This window comes from Agelaius phoeniceus, chromosome 1, assembly GCF_051311805.1.
Source record: "Agelaius phoeniceus isolate bAgePho1 chromosome 1, bAgePho1.hap1, whole genome shotgun sequence".
Taxonomy (NCBI): Eukaryota; Metazoa; Chordata; class Aves; order Passeriformes; family Icteridae; genus Agelaius; species Agelaius phoeniceus.
The window spans coordinates 112,247,795-112,264,216 of record NC_135265.1 but is presented as its reverse complement, the minus strand read 5'-3'; the positions used below and the strand labels follow the sequence as shown (position 1 = coordinate 112,264,216).

Sequence of the window (16,422 nt, the reverse complement as noted above, 5' to 3'; positions counted from 1 at the left end):
AAAATTAAAATGCAGCCAATATCTAGCACAAGAAAAATTTCTTCCAGACCTCAGATTGGCAACCAAAGGGACACAAGATGCTTCCCAGTCTTGTATTTGCTTTTCACATTATTCCAACCTCTGAAACAAGAATATATTCCAAATTCATAATGGTCAATAAAAGAAGAAAACCTGATTACTCTGCCCTGGTTTCGAAGCCATATGATTGTGTGACTCATTTATATCAAAGCCTCAAGTTCTATACATAGGTCTTTGCTACCAGTAAAGGAATGCACACTCAAAACCAGCACATCTGAGAAGCAATTCGAAGCTTGCAGCAATGCCAAAATAACTGAGAGAGAAACAACAGAAGAAAGTGGGGTTTTTACAATTAAAGTACAAATGGTTGAGCAAGAAGAGCAAAGCACAGAGAGTGGAGGTGTAGGGCTTGCTTACACACAGGGTTTTGTACCACTAGCTCTTCCTGTTTGAAGTCAGTGCATTTAGTAAAGACAGATTTCTCCCTGGTGGCAACAGGAGAACTGCACTGTCACACTGCAGGGATACATGTGCAGTACTGAGACTTGCTGGTGGAAAAACCCCATTGCTTCTTAAACCCCTTCTATTGCCTTCCCGTGACTTCCTATTCCTCCTTCTCCAAGGAATGTCAATGCCTGCCAGAAGAGCTACAAAACACTACCAAAAGCACTGTTCAGTGTAAATGTGTGAGGAGAAGCTATGGTAGAAGGAGAGCTGTCATGCTGGCATAGCCACATACAGCCTCACCTGGAGCTGCAATCTTTCACTATCACAGTTTAAAAGCAAAACCATTCACTTGACTGGGTTCAATCAATACACAAGACAAAATTCAGCACCTTACAATTTCTTTGTTATTTGGTTCATATTGCATCTCCTAAAGTGGCAAGAGTGCTTATTGCTAATCCATTGGATCTCAAAAGGGTAATTGTATTTATCTGCTCCTGGAGCACTGATTGATAATCTCACATTACGCTGAAATGAGCCAAATTTAAATGGTCCTAACTAAAGTCTTAAAGCTGCAATCATAATTCCCTTTTTCAATTCCTAAGAAAAAGAGAAGAGTGAACAAGCGACTTTTCCACATTTAGTCTTATTACAAGCTCATTAGAGACATCATCACTACCTTCAGCACATGCATGACCTTTCAAAGTTCAGATCAATTTGATGCTAATTCCTTTCAGATCTATCCAGTTTCCACATTATGTACTCTTTATAACTTGTAGCCCCACCAAATGAAAAATTGACACTAAGCCCATCCAGGCCTCTAGATTGGATCAGCCTGACTATTTTTGATTCAGAGACAGACAAATAATTATTGTGGTTTCAGATATTTTTTCCTTAACAGCAAAAAATAGTTTTGTTTTGAAAAATAACATTTGCAAGCATTTAGTCCTTAAAATAAAGAGGAGGAGAAAAAAAGTATGTCAGAGTAAGGGAAAAGACTTTTCCTGTAGCAACCCAAATAGCCAGAGATACCAAATCCTAGTACTAAGTGACAAAGGCTGCTTTTACAAATCAAATGTAAATACATGTTATAGCAAACAACACTGAATCAAGTATTACAAGTCAAATAACAGACTAGAATTGGTGGCAAGCATGGGAAAGTGTGTATCCTTTCTATATAAGTATATATTCGTTTATATAAGTACATATAAGTTTATTTTAGTATATATAAGCTGTTTGGAATTGTCTTGGTTCTGGCCCAGTGGGATGGCACATGACAAAGACCTTGTGGAATTCAATACCATTTTATATCAGGGACATCTGAAAAGCTAGGGGCAGGGGGAAAGGGGCTCTTTTTCTTCAAAGAAGGAGTAAGCATGGAAGGCATAGGGTCTGTCCACCTTTGTTTTCCTTGACTTGGGTTTCATGAGCATTTGGCATGTAAATCATCCTCTCTTTGTATATTTTTGTTATTACTTTAGTTGCTGTTACTTTTTCCTTATCTCAGTGCTATTTCCAGTAAATTGCTCTTATCTCAATGTGCAATTTCTGCTTTTTTCTCCCACCAGAGAGGGAAGGGGAGCAGCTCATAGTTTTTAATGGGAGTACTGAATTGGGGAACACCATTCCTAAACCATGAAATTAGTCCAGTCACTAATGGCAAGCTAGTCAGTATTTACAGTTTGTTTGATGCAATGTGTATATGATGCTGCCCTCATGGAAGGACAAAAATACACTTTACAAATTTGTGAATTTGCAAAACTGGAAGATGGCAGTGGCCATTTGCAATGGCTGTGAAATCAAGCTGTAATTTAACCTCAGTCTAAGTCGTTTTCTACTTCCTCTGGATTCCTCACCTGTATTTCTTAAGAAATATACTTGTACTGCAAAGCCTGTATCAGATTCAAGGATATCTTCAGGTGTTTAACCACACAGTCCCAAGCCATTCAGCCACATATTCCCTGCCTGTTTATTAGCACAATACTTGCCATTTTAAATTCCTGGATTACAGTTTGTACTGGGTTACCTATTCATGTCCTCACAGAGAGGACTGATCAAATCATGTCCCTCAGCCAACTGGAGCTGAGAACAACAAAGATTTTTCATCAGTTTCCAGTTCCAGATTTCCAGCTCAAACACAGCCTGTCTTCTATAGATTTATATACCTATCTACTAGGCCTTTACATTTTGCAAAGCAGAATTAGGATTCCAAATTGAAGAAGAACTTGTGTGATACATACAGCCACGTTTCATGCTCTTTTACATGTTTAGTTCCCTTTAGTTCTTTTTTTCCTTCCCCCCCCCCGCCCTTATTTTGACATGTCAGCAAATGCCTCTTACTGGAAAAGTTTAAGTGTGATTAAATTTCAGTGATTAAAAGATTAAGTGTTACTTTCGTCTCTACATGAATTCATTTTAAATACTCAGGTCTGACACACCTTTGAATTTTTTCCCTCTGAAATCTTTACTAACTGGAAGAAATGGTTAATAACTGTATTCACATAGATAGGCTCATGGTGATCCTCCCCACTTATGTTTCTGAGTTGTTTCTCATGTGGCAATTTCTCACACTCAAGACAAGAGCACAAGGAAGGAAATACAGTAAATATCCTGTAATACTTGTCAAGCATACCTGCAGGCATTAAGCAAACAGCCCATTCTGAGATGTAAGGATGGACAAAACAAAGAAAGAAAAGTGTCTAAACCCACTAATGCCACCACTTACCACAAGAATCATACCCTTTTGTCCTGCCCATGTATCCCACATTTGCTCATTAGCAATGAGTAAAGCTGAGACTCCTCCAATCTAACTTCAGGGATGCGACTGCTGCAGCCAGGGAACTGGCCTCTGGCTCTGTGGCCAGCAGAGACCACTGGTCCCTTCATGGAGATTTGGAGCCCATGGAATGCTCTACACACGGCCAGCTTCCCACCCTGCACCCTGGCAGATGGTGGAGACACAGCCAGACCCAGTTCTTTGCAGGCTGCCACTTGTGCACAGCAGGGACTCAGGATCTGTGCATCTTTCCTTGGTACTTACAAGTATGCTGTGAGTCAGAAAGGGTCCATTATTTCAATTTAAATTCCTCCCCATTTGTGCAAATCTGAAGTCCCTGGTCAGTATGAACAGTTAAAGACTTGTTTCTAACTTGCAAACTTATTGCTTCCCTTCTCTCATGAGGATGTTATGACAGGATTAATACTCAGTTAATCAACAGAAAATGTTCCTAGACATCCTAGCAAGACTAGACAGCTATAAAGCCTAGAGCTAATTATATGCTATGTGGTGGAGACACAGACTTACAATCCAAAGGGCTGAAGATACTTTATCAGGTCCTTCTCGTTTTCTACATGTTCATTATGAAGTAAACATGAATGAAACCAAAAATATTTGAAACAGAACACAGCACAGCAGAAGTGGTTTTCACTGGCTGCTTTGCATTCACCAAAAGCAAAGGGAGTTTTTACATGAGATGACTGCACTGCATTTCAGTGCTGCATTTTTCATCACAATATAGTTCAGTATAACAGTTATATTTCATTCAAAACTAATCTTCAGGGTTTTATCTTAATTGAGATTAATTTGCATTTCTATACCAATTGAAGATACACCCAAAATAAAAAGATATTTGGAAAATATTTCAGTAGATGTCTGGAGAAAAATTACAGGAACACACAACCAGAGTAATAATATATTTTCCAAGCACAAGGTTTCATCCCCTCTGTGGATAGGTATTAAACAGCTCAGATAGCACATTTATGGAAACCTTCAAGCTGAGATTCAGCTGTGTGCAGCTGTGACAAGTTGTCAGACAATTGTATCTCAAGCCTTTGTTCCCCTGTATCTCAAAGATTACAAGCTTAGGGGCAGAATACATCTACAACAGATAGATGAAACTGGGAGTAGCTCAGTCTTCACAAAGCTCAGGTCAGGTTTTGTTTTTGAAAACTTGACTCTGGGACAGTTCAAACCCAGGTCAACATTTTGCCAGAACTCTGAAGTCCAAAGGGAGCTAGAAGGACAGCTAGCCTAGAGCCAGTGGCTACACATTTAAAGCAGTAGCCTGTCTTCACAGCTAGGGAGAAAGGAAAATAATCCTCTCAACTATCCCTTTAAAGTTTTGACAGCTTTTGACAGCTTCCACCCTGCCCATGGAAACCCTGAGCTTTTGGAACAGAAACATTAATCAACGTGATTTAAAAAAAAATAGAAAAAGAAAGATAGCTCTGCCAGATTCTTGGCAAAACATTATCTACATTGTGATTTCCTCACAGAGAGAAAGGTGATGAATTGAGGAGAAGCAAATGCAGGCCAAGGGGCAGTAGGGCTCTTAGAAGACAGCTTCATCTAATCTATGGGCTGAAGATTAGATATTCAATTCCAGTCAAAGGAATGGGACTCCGGGTTATGCTGTGGGTGTGGAAGATACTGTGATGGGTTCTTTCCAAGTTTAAATGCAAGCTGGTTTATACAAGATTATTTTTGGTTAAAGTCACTGTGACATAGTTTCTTTCAGCTGCCTCATTATGTGAGTTTATTAAAAAAAAAAAAAGTTGCACGGTTCTCTCTCAGATCAAACAGTTTCTTTCCTGCCTTTTTCTGCCAAGTTATAATAAAATAAGGACTGTGACCTGAGCAGGATCTTCTACAGCTAACAGAAAAGGAAAAACAGTCTGAATAAGAGTTCATGCTACAAAGTTAACATTAAAAAAATAAAAAGCAGAATTTAAAAAAAATTCAGGATTAAGGGAAAAAATATATATGGAAAAGCTTTATAAGCACCACAGCCTTACAAAACACATGCTGTTCTCCCATTTTCAGGTATGAGCTGGCAAGGTGCTAACCACTCCATGAATTTTTGGAACCAGCAAGGCATCACTTCTTGAACAACATAAAATAATTCTGAGGTGTTTTCTTAGTGTTTTCTTTATGTCTGGCACTAAATCTTTGCTAGATGGTCTTACATTCAATTCTGTAGTGTCTTCTGACACACTGGCTCTCACTGGCTTGTGTTGGTGCATGTCTTGGTTTTTATTCCAGAGAGCAAAAAGCAGTGGTTTTTACGTGCTCAAGCAGTTTGTGCAAGGTTTCTGTAATGCACCATGAGAAAGCCAAAGGCTTCCCAATGGTAGGAGAAATGGCTGTCAAGCACAGGACTCCAGCTCCAAATTGTTAAACAGTAATGGTTACAAACCCAGCCCCTGGCAAACAGAGGTCCTTGGGAAGCCACGGCATTTCCACAGGACTAATGGGAGTCACACATGGGACTCTGCTCCTTGCCCTGCTGGACTGAAAACTGGATTTTGGTTAAGACATCTCATTGCAGTGCTCAACAGCACAAACCATGAATCTAGAGAGATGGGGGAGCAAAGCTGTAGCACAACGTGAGAAGGCTGGGCAGGGGAAGGGCTCTCCCTAAAGCTGAGAATTCCTGTTTTCCTTACTGACCTTACTCACTCTTGCAAACGTAGAAGCAAAAAGCTTGAAGTGAGCTTCATCGGGGTGTGTTCCCTCACTGGAGGGTGAGCAAACACACTGCCAACAGAAATGCCAGCATCCTGCCACTAAGAGGAGCTGAAATTCAGCTGTCATCCTCAGCACGGGCATGCTCCAGCACAGCCCTTGCACCGGGATCCCTCCTCCTCCTCCTCCTTCTCGCCAGGTCAGATTTCACCTCTGATGTGCCAGCAGAGAACCCAACAGCAGATTGCTCCTCCGACCAAGACACGACTAGGCAGAGGAGGTGGTGGGCTGCCAGAGCACACATAGAACTTCCAAAAGCTAAATGAAATGCTCTCTTCCTGACCCTATGGAGAGGTAAACCATTGGGAAACATGCATCTGTACCAGTCTGTAGAGAGCTTGCAGAGACTTGACTATGTGCCTCAACCTACAGTTACTTACACTCTCAGCTCTAAAAGTTTCCTCTCTCATATTCAAAATTTTGTTTTCCTCCCAGGATCATGCAGGCTGTCAATGCAAGTCAAGGTGATTGCCTTTCCCTGAAACATATGTATTTTTGCTGGCTCAGAGTGGGAGCTGCTGAAGGGATGTCTGGGCTGATGGTAGGAGAGCATCTCTATAACCAACTCACTGGTCTTCAGTTGAGCAATCCTCTCTCCAGCAGGGAGAGAAGAGAAATCAATATATACAAAAAACCAGATATAGCATACATTAAACATACTGGAAAGTCTGCCTGTAAGAGGGTAGAAGAAAGGGCCTTCAGCATGCACCAGTTTCCCTAAAGATAGGTTATCTCAACACTTAAAAAAAACTGGAAAACTCCTCAGAAACAATTCCTCAAAAATAATGGAAATATAGAAAACTTTTGACAAGTAGGTATTTTCTAAAGAGACTTCTCAAATATGCTAAATTTACTAAAAGTGCAGTAGAAAAGTTCTGAAGATTTTCTTTCTTCACATTTAATCATAGAATGGTTTGCAATGAAAGGGACCTGAAAGATCATATAGTTCCAATACCCATGCCATGAGCAGGGACACCTTGCACTAGACCAACCTGGCCTTGAGCACTTCCAGGGATGGGGAGTACACAACTTCCCTGATTAACCTTGTCCAGTATCTCCCCTCCTTCAGAGCCAAAAATTTCTTCTAATATTGAATTTAAACCTGCCCTTTTTAAGTTTGAAGCCCTTCCCCCACATTCCATCACAATGTGTTCTTGTAAAAAGTCCCTCTCCAGCCTTTCTGGAGAGGCTTTGGTATTATTGGTATTTCTTCCAATACCTCTTAAGGTATTGGAAGCTGCTCTAAGGCCTCACCAAAGCCTTCTCTGCTCCAGGCTGAACAAATCTAACTCTCTCAACCTGTTTTATAGGATTGTTAAGGTCATAATGTTCTTCATAACAACGTGCTTAAGCTATAACCAAAGCATAAAACTGAAAAGCATTAAAATATTCAAAATACAGGAACCCTTTGCCTATACCCTTTCTTCACCAATGGCATGACTCTCCCCAAAAATGTATGATGCCAAATGGAAATTCCAAAGCCTAGATGTAAAGTGGCCCCATCATGTCTTATCAGGACATTGGAGCTCTCCATAGATTGCAAATAAATGCAAAAGCACACCAACACCACTGCTATGTGCCACTAAGATGATAAAGTGTCAGCAGAGTAGAAGAGCAGCAGGAGAATGACTCTGCAGGTAAAAAACTTCAAGCATACAAACCAAATCAAATCAAACTAAACAAAGAAAAAAACATCTTCTCTATTCTTATATTCCTACCAACATTAAATACACATGCATGCATTTTGAAAATCCGTGTTTTCTTTACTCTGTTGCACATTGTTAAGTACCAGCAGGTCAGATTCATGTTCCCATCCAGCAGTTTGTGACTCACCCTCATTAGTATCTGTAAATGTAATATAGTTAAGAGAACCATATTATTTTTTTACAAAGATAAGCACAGTCTTCAAAAGGTTGCTTGTTTTTCTAAGGGACAATTTTGGAATTGAATTAAAGAACTGCATATATAATTGATTCATCTTTAAATTTAGGGGGAAAAAGGAAGCTCCTAGAAGACTTCTAAAGACTGCAAGGAGGATGGTTGGAATGAAGGCCAAGATGTTCATGTCCAGCAAGTTCGTAATCTGAGTCAAAGAAAGGAGAAAACTGTTCTGAGCATCCTGCCAGTGACATGAATCATTGCATCCTCTCTCACAAAACCTGATACCTCAAAGTAATTTCCATGGAGGAAATAAATCTTCCCTTTTGATTTAGAGAACTCAGCTAATTCATTTAAAGCTGATCTCTTCTTGCACACCTCACAGATGTGGAACCAAGCAGGTGAGACACTGGTGCTGGCACACATAGGAGAAAACTGTGATGTACTGCACTTACCACTGGCACTCAGCACTTCAGGTTACATCTAAATAACACAATATAATGGCTTTAATGAGCACTTCAAAAGACTTTGCTGAATCAGAGCTTTCCTGAATCAGAGCTTTCCTGAATGTTCATTTCTTAAGTGTCAATCTGCATCCATGGGCACTGAGATAATTTATAAGTAAATTTATTTAAGTGAAACTGTGGAAATTCATGCTGAGCTAGAACAACTCACAAAACAACAAATCACAGGCACAGAACATAATCTGGCAGCTGTAATAGTAATTGAATTTTCTGCTTGACTCCTCAAGAAGCAGCAAGGATGAAATCACATTTTAATTTTATCTTCCAGGCAACAAAATGGGGTCAAGAGGTCAGTGATAATCTATTAAAAGCTGTGAGAATATTATTTCCCTAGCCCAGGTTCAGAGTTACACAGCTTTTTGTCACAATTAGGATATGAACAAAGTAAGAGATCATAAGCTGTATGAAAAGGTACCTGCCAGGCTCTGGGAAGGTCACATGTCAAAAGTTGCCTGCAAAAAACCCTTAACTGGTCTAATCTTGGGGTTAGTGTGTTGGACAAACAGTCAGCCTGACTTAAATTGCTTGAGTGTGAGGTCCTCTTATTGTTCAAATTATTTTTTCTCCTTAATTTTCTTCTTGCCACTAATCTTGGTCTTGCTACAAATAGAGTTTAAAAAATTCACCCTGTGGCTGCACTAAACATGGGTGGTATTTTCTGAAAAGGGAAATACCAGGGTCAAAATCCATTCAGGCTTCAAGAGCTGGTCCACAGAGTGCTGCAGACAGAAAAGCTGGGTCTGGAAGAGGGAGAATCCCAGCAGCCATTCCCAGGCACCAGAAGCTCAACACCTGCATGTGCAGTCACAGGGAGCAGGGAGAGACTCAAGGTATATCATGCCTTAGAACCAGGATTATAACAAGCACCTACATAGGTACCCTGTGTACTACGCAAAACTTTAATAATGCTATTTTTACCGATAGCTGTAACAATATCCATCTTTCTCCAAAGGATTTAAAGAGATCTAATATTTAAGGTATTGGAATACAGAGGGAACAAGCTTTATTTGAAGTAGAAAAATGATCTGTTTTATTTACTTCAGAGTCCAAATATCTTGCATTATATTCTACTTAATTCCAATCCTGCACTAAAACTAAAAATAGGCATACAGGATTTTATTGGTTTTTCTCTCTACCTCCATTTTTGCTAAGGAAAAGATATCCTGAGATATTTGCTTTCAAGTAAAATATGCACATGACACTGTATGTGTGTGGCAGTAAAGATGGAGTCAAGAGAGTATTCCACAGGCTGTAAATGAAAGGTGGCACAGTATACTCTTTGTTTTTGTTGTAATACAAACCACAAGCTTTGGCTAGTCATCAAGAAAAAAATGGTACCTACAGAGTAAGTTTCACCTTTAGAATTAATCCTATGGTCTTTGTAAAAATAAAGTGAAGTTTCCTGAAAATCTCATGCTCTGGAGTACAATAAATTCCCTTGGTAGCATTATGCTAGGTAGAATGAAACTTAAAAAAACCAAATAATTTCTTGAGAAACATAACCCACAAGCTTTCAACTCAGTTTATTCACTGTAAACTGTGTTTTGTTAATGCCACAAAATATACAAGAAACAAAATTTCCCCTGAGCCTCATGTTCAGTGAAATGAAAATGTTTCTGCTCATCTGTACCACATTAAGAGCCAAAAACTTATTGAACCCTGCCAGAAGTTATGTCGTTAATAATTTTAGCTAACTTTTCCCTCTAGTAACACTAAGAGAAGATAGAAGGAGACAGAATCCACTGCTCTTTTCAGAAAACATCCTCAACTGAGTGTTAAAAGAGCAAAGCTTATTGTAAAATAGCAACAGAAGCGAATCCACTTTCCCCTCTGCACGCAGCTGTTCATTACACAATACTTTGGTTTCAACAATTAATCTGGCTTCAGAAGCCTTGACCTCTTCCCTGCCCCCATAGCCTCACCTTTCTGCCACAAACTCTTATCTTCTTGGTGTGGAGCTGCAGCTGTTGGGGCACCTGTACTATGGGTTGGTCCACAAAAAGGATTTGGGTGGAAGCCCAATGTATTCTCCACTTTCCCCTGCTAAACCTGTGGTAAAGCAAATATATCAGGGAGCATGCATGTGAGAAACATTGCCCATTTTCCCAACCAAGGTACTGCTACATGTGGAAAATGGCAGGATCTTTAGTTTCTGCATTCCTAGAGGGATACAAGCCAGAAGAAATTCAGAGATCAATGAAAGAGATTCAGCCACTACTTTAGGAAAATTCACCTATAGTAAAAAGTAGCAAAAAGGGGATTGGGATTCAGAATACAAGGCATTTATTTCTAGCTCACTAATTGATCTCCAAGTCAAATACAAAGAAGGGTATTGAGGCTGGAAGAAGTGAAGATCCAGACACTTGCACATCACTATTGGATCATCATCATCAGGAGCAATAAAAATTAATGACAGACATGAAAATAAAAGCAACTACTTTTAGGTAGACATAAGGTAAAAGGTTGTGTCATGCTGGAAGGAATAAAGCAAAGGTGGCTGAGGCTGAAGGTCACTTCCATTTTGCAAGTGGGAACAACCAGTGATTGCATCTTTTCAAATGTTTAATCTGTAAGCACCAAGGAACAGGGGCACAGTACAGCAATGCCTGCAACAACAACAGAGTGCTTGAGCCAGCTACAGAAGGGGACGACAGTTTATTTAAGAGCTTCTCTGCTTTTTCCTTTACTTTGAAGTATCTTCTTCTATACAGCACCAACACAGAAAATTATCTTATGAATAGCTAATAAGAAAACAGTAGATGTTCTGTCTCTTCACTGTGATTTAGAACAAAACACTCTGTGTTGTATTTCAGTGATTTCCAGACATAAAGCGTGAAGGCTTCCAAAACCCACTGATCTGATAACTGTCCGTATTCCAGCTTTCCCCCTTCTCAGTCCCCCTTCTCTGATACTCCCCCAGCAAAAACACTGAAAGAAACAAGCCTAAACCCCTGCATCTATTTCCCCCCACACCCACACAGTACATACCCATAGCAGAACTCTTTTCTCAGCTTCAAAAATCCAAAATGAAGAGAGAAGAGGGGAGGAAGAGGGGAGGAAGAGGGGAGGAAGAGGAGAGGAAGAGGAGAGGAAGAGGGGAGGAAGAGGAGAGGAAGAGGAGAGGAAGAGGAGAGGAAGAGGAGAGGAAGAGGAGAGGAAGAGGAGAGGAAGAGGAGAGGAAGAGGAGAGGAAGAGGAGAGGAAGAGGAGAGGAAGAGGAGAGGAAGAGGAGAGGAAGAGGAGAGGAAGAGGAGAGGAAGAGGAGAGGAAGAGGAGAGGAAGAGGAGAGGAAGAGGAGAGGAAGAGGAGAGGAAGAGGAGAGGAAGAGGAGAGGAAGAGGAGAGGAAGAGGAGAGGAAGAGGAGAGGAAGAGGAGAGGAAGAGGAGAGGAAGAGGAGAGGAAGAGGAGAGGAAGAGGAGAGGAAGAGGAGAGGAAGAGGAGAGGAAGAGGAGAGGAAGAGGAGAGGAAGAGGAGAGGAAGAGGAGAGGAAGAGGAGAGGAAGAGGAGAGGAAGAGGAGAGGAAGAGGAGAGGAAGAGGAGAGGAAGAGGAGAGGAAGAGGAGAGGAAGAGGAGAGGAAGAGGAGAGGAAGAGGAGAGGAAGAGGAGAGGAAGAGGAGAGGAAGAGGAGAGGAAGAGGAGAGGAAGAGGAGAGAAGTAAATGCATAGTGGAAACGGCCACCAAGCTGCAGCAGCAGCAGGTTTGCCAGGCCAGCCTGATGTCCCACTTCTTCTAGGAAGAGTCTGCTGATGACAGCACAAAATACCAAAGCTGTGCCTGCTTGTGCACCAGCTGTAATGAAACTGAGTCTGCAACAGGAGTAAAAAAAGAGAAATAAAAACCACCATTATTTCCTCTCAAAGCCTGCTGGTATATTATGGAGTTATTACAGTGCCTTGCATCTCTAGGATGCGAGTTCAGACATGTTTGCCTCGACAAAGTCCTCAGCCCCATAGCACTGTTTGGGTACCAGGCATATCATGGGACAGTGAGCTGCTGAACTAGCACCAAACAGCCCAAGGCAGATGTGCCACTTCCCATCCTGGAACAGCACACTCACAGGAGTGAGATACTGCAGTGAGAAAATGGTGAGACAGCTTGGGGTTCACTAGAGAATGAGAGTACATCTCTCATGAAGGCTCAGCATGCTGCCCCTGTCTGTAAATGTCTGAGAAAGCCACATGGAACATATATGCCTTGTCCCCTCCCTGTAAAGGTGTGGAGCCCACATGTGCCCCAAGGAGCAACTCCATTGCTGTAAGCAGCACCAGGAGCTCAAGTAGCAGAGACAGAACTGTGAGCACAGCAGAACTGTGAGACAGTTCCAGTAAAGAAAAAAAAAAAAAAAAGAAAAAAAAGGAGGAGAAAAAAGGGGAAGGAAAATAATTATAATATTATTTTAAAAGGCATTAATGTGCAGTCTTCCTTAAAAATTTATATTATATATTTTCGCACACACAACATAATTTTCTTTCCAAAACACCCATTTTGTTCTATTAAAACAACATCCTGCATGAGGCAAATGTTACATTTTTAAGGGAGGCCACAATGTGCAAAACAGAGGAAAGGCTTTAGAAGGGGGAAATAAAATTATGCTTGAATTCTCTCTTAGAAAAACAGAGTCAAGTCCAGCCTTTGCAGGGGTTACTGGAGTGATGTTGATACATCTAATGAAGTAATCAATAGTGCTCAAGAGCTTATAAAACTTGCATCCTCTGGATGTGCTACCTGACACCTCAGGGGGAATTTGTAGACGTGCTGAGCATTCGGTACCAGCTGAAGTCAATGAGTGTAAAAAACACTTGAATACTTTAAATAGTAACAAACAGCAAATTCTCAGAATAAAAAAAAAATCACAATCAGAGCTGTCTCTAATCATCTGGAGGACCTTTTAACTTTTCCATAGTGTTCACAAGTTTTATCAGTACCAGGACAGGTAGCAGTGAGGATAAAGGAGAGAAAGTATGGGAAAAAATTAATTAGGTTGTGTCAAAGCCCTCAACAAAGCTCACCAGTAAAGTCACACAGGGAACCTCATGACTGATTTCCCAACTCACAAATGTTAAGACACTTTTGTGCATGGATTTTTACTTACATGAGGTGCTTTCCCAGTGACATTGTTTCCAGCAGAAGGGAACTCAAGAGGTACTGCATGCCTCAGCACCAGCTGGGAAAGCTTTCCTTGGACATCCCCAACTTCTTGCTCCAAGCCAGCTGTACATGCTACATGTTCCACCAGTGGTATCAACAATGAAATTGGACCCTTCCAACACATCCAGTAGAGCTCTCCAATGGAGGAAGGCCTTAAGTGCCTTCAACAGCCTAATGCTTGCTGACTGCCCTGCCTGTGGCTGTACCTGGAGTGGGTACATCTCTGGAGCCTGTTCAGCACCAGCAGGTACCAGGAGAGTGGGAGCTTGTCACCCTGGGCGTTGTAAAGAAGTGAAGTCTCACTTAGACTGACATTTGTCTCTGTTGCCCACCAACAGCCCTCTCTGTGAAGGGGACTTCCATACAACCTGCTTCCCCCAGGATGGCTCCTGACTGCAAGCTAGTGCTTCTTTCTCATTAACTGGATTGTGCACAGACAAACAAACATTTTGCCCACTTTTCTTACCACAATTGTTGATTTTTCCTATGAGTAACATTTTGTTTAACCAGCACATCTCAGATTTATTTAAATTACTGTTCTCAAAATACTAAAAGTAAAGGACATCCCATATCTTCCCTTTGATGCTTTTTGATATACTTTTAAGCTACAGATAATTCACAAGTGACTGTTCATTAGAATTCTATTTTTTGAGGAAATTAACACAGGATTCTTTTTTTTTATCCTTACTTTAAAAAAACAAACAAGGTTTTGTAAGCTAACATGACAATAAATATCATCCAGAAGTCATAAAGTGCTTGCAATTTCTTTTCCTGGAAGCTAATGTAATTAATTTCAGTAGAACTGTACCAGCATTATCTCACAGAGACACATGAGTAAGAAGAGCCAGACTAAAAAAGTTCAAAGCTCAAAAAATAAAACAAAGACCCCCTGTGAACATTGAGCAATCCCCATAATCTCTTTTTTCCTGGGACAGCATCATTAATTTAAGGATGAAGTCCACGTGTAAGAATCCTGCTATTTCTCCCTCGCTATATAGCCCAGAAAGCAATAGGAAAATGTCTTCTGTATTAAACAACTCGTGAACTATCTTTTAATTAAACAACCTTTTTTTAATTAGAGTGGGTGGCTTTTTCCCCATTCCAAAGGGACAAACAGCGGGAATGCTGAAAGATTGCTGGTGCAGCACCTCTGTTTCCCTTCCAGTTGCAATGGGCTCACCAGGGACTCACCAGACACCCCTGGGGCATCGAGGGCAGAGGCAGGGTGGCCCTCACAGAGCCCCACACCTCTGCTCATCTCTTACTTATCAGCTGGTGAAGATCAGGTGGATGTCAATGGTGTCCAACGGCAGCTGGCTCAGGCCACAACCCAAGGGAGCATTAAAAGTGATGTTGCATAATTGAGAGCACTCTTTAGTAAATTATTCATAAGTCAGTTAAAGGCAGAGGAGGACAGAGCCTTGGCTGACATGCAGCAGCAAAGCCAGGTTGGTTTCAACAGATTTAAGCATGGAAAATACTGAACATGTCTTTTAAATATGCAAAGTCCCATTGACATAAAGGAGGAAGCTACTAGAGACTATCAGAGACTTCAATGTCTCTTTTGCAGAGATTATGATAGTCCCTGCAGTGTCTCTGAAGAATTGCATGTTAATATCTGCCCAAATGTGGTGACACATCAGACTAGAGCCCATCATTCCAATCATCTGTTCCCAGGTTAACAACCACAGCAGCCAGAGCAGCCCTACTTCTAACACAAGATGTGTGATGATTTAAATTATTACAGTGTGTTCCCAGGCAGCACTTCAAATTACATTTAAATGGGGAAAAAAAATTCCAAACCCTTAGTGGAATGAAAAATCTATTCATTGTATAATCTTGGAAGACTTTTCTACAAGACTTAAATTAGGAGCCTTAATAAATCTCTCAGAGGCTTTTAGCAACTTACGTTGTGTTTATATTTAATAAAAATGGTGGAGGGTTCCAAGTAAATTAAATTAAACTAGCTCTTAATTCCTGTGTTTTGAAAAGGCATCACGTTGATGCTGTGATGACTTTATTCATGGAAATATGATTCAACTTTTTGGCTCACAAATCACGGTTACCAACCCTGCACAAAGGAAAAAAAGAAATCCCAGCTGCAGTCTCTGAGCTCCTGGAGACAAATGTCTGAAAGCAAAGAAAACAAAAGAAACCAAAAGGGAGAGCTAACCCTTGGGAAGCATTGTCTAGGTTTGTGGCCACCTCTGACTAACCATGCACTCCTATTTTTGAACATCTGAGTCATCCCCCAGGGTGCTGCACCTCTGTGCAAATAAATAAATAAGGATAAACCAACAGAGCAACAGAAAATGCGAATGGCTCGTGGGGAGAAACATGTTTGGTCAGGGTGGTGAAGGAGGGAGAACAAACCTCAAGGATAAACACTTTCCAACCCCAAAACAGATCAGAAATAAACCAGCAAAACAGCCAGCAAACAATCTATATACTTTTAGCAGAGACCAATTTTACCATCCCTATTCAAGATATGCTTCCAGACAGATAATAAAGTGCAGCAGGATTCTCCTCTGAATGATGAATAAAGGAAATTATGTCACCTTCCAAAACAAACAAAAAGCCCAAAATCTGGCCCCGCAGTTACCAAATTTGATTGTATTGCAACATAGTAAATTTTAAGATCCTCTCTGACCTACACAGGAGGACCAGGCAAGCCTCCTCTATCCCCCTCACAAGGCCAAGGACAACAGCAGGGTGATGGAGATTCTCTTTCTTTGCACATAAGAAGGCAGCATAAAAAAATTATCCTTTAGAAAGACTATAAACTCTACTGTTTTCTACTTCACCTAGAAACATGGTGTAACGCCACTGCATGAACCACAAGCATCTCCAACCCAACTTGCAATCTGTCACCTGCAGAGCAGCACC

The 16,422-nt window shown here is 40.9% G+C and overlaps 1 pseudogene; it reads right to left on the bottom strand.

Annotated features, from left to right (window-relative positions):
• LOC129121179 (chloride channel protein A-like) overlaps window positions 1–16,422 on the bottom strand; it is an 84,167-nt pseudogene that overhangs the window by 54,076 nt on the left and 13,669 nt on the right.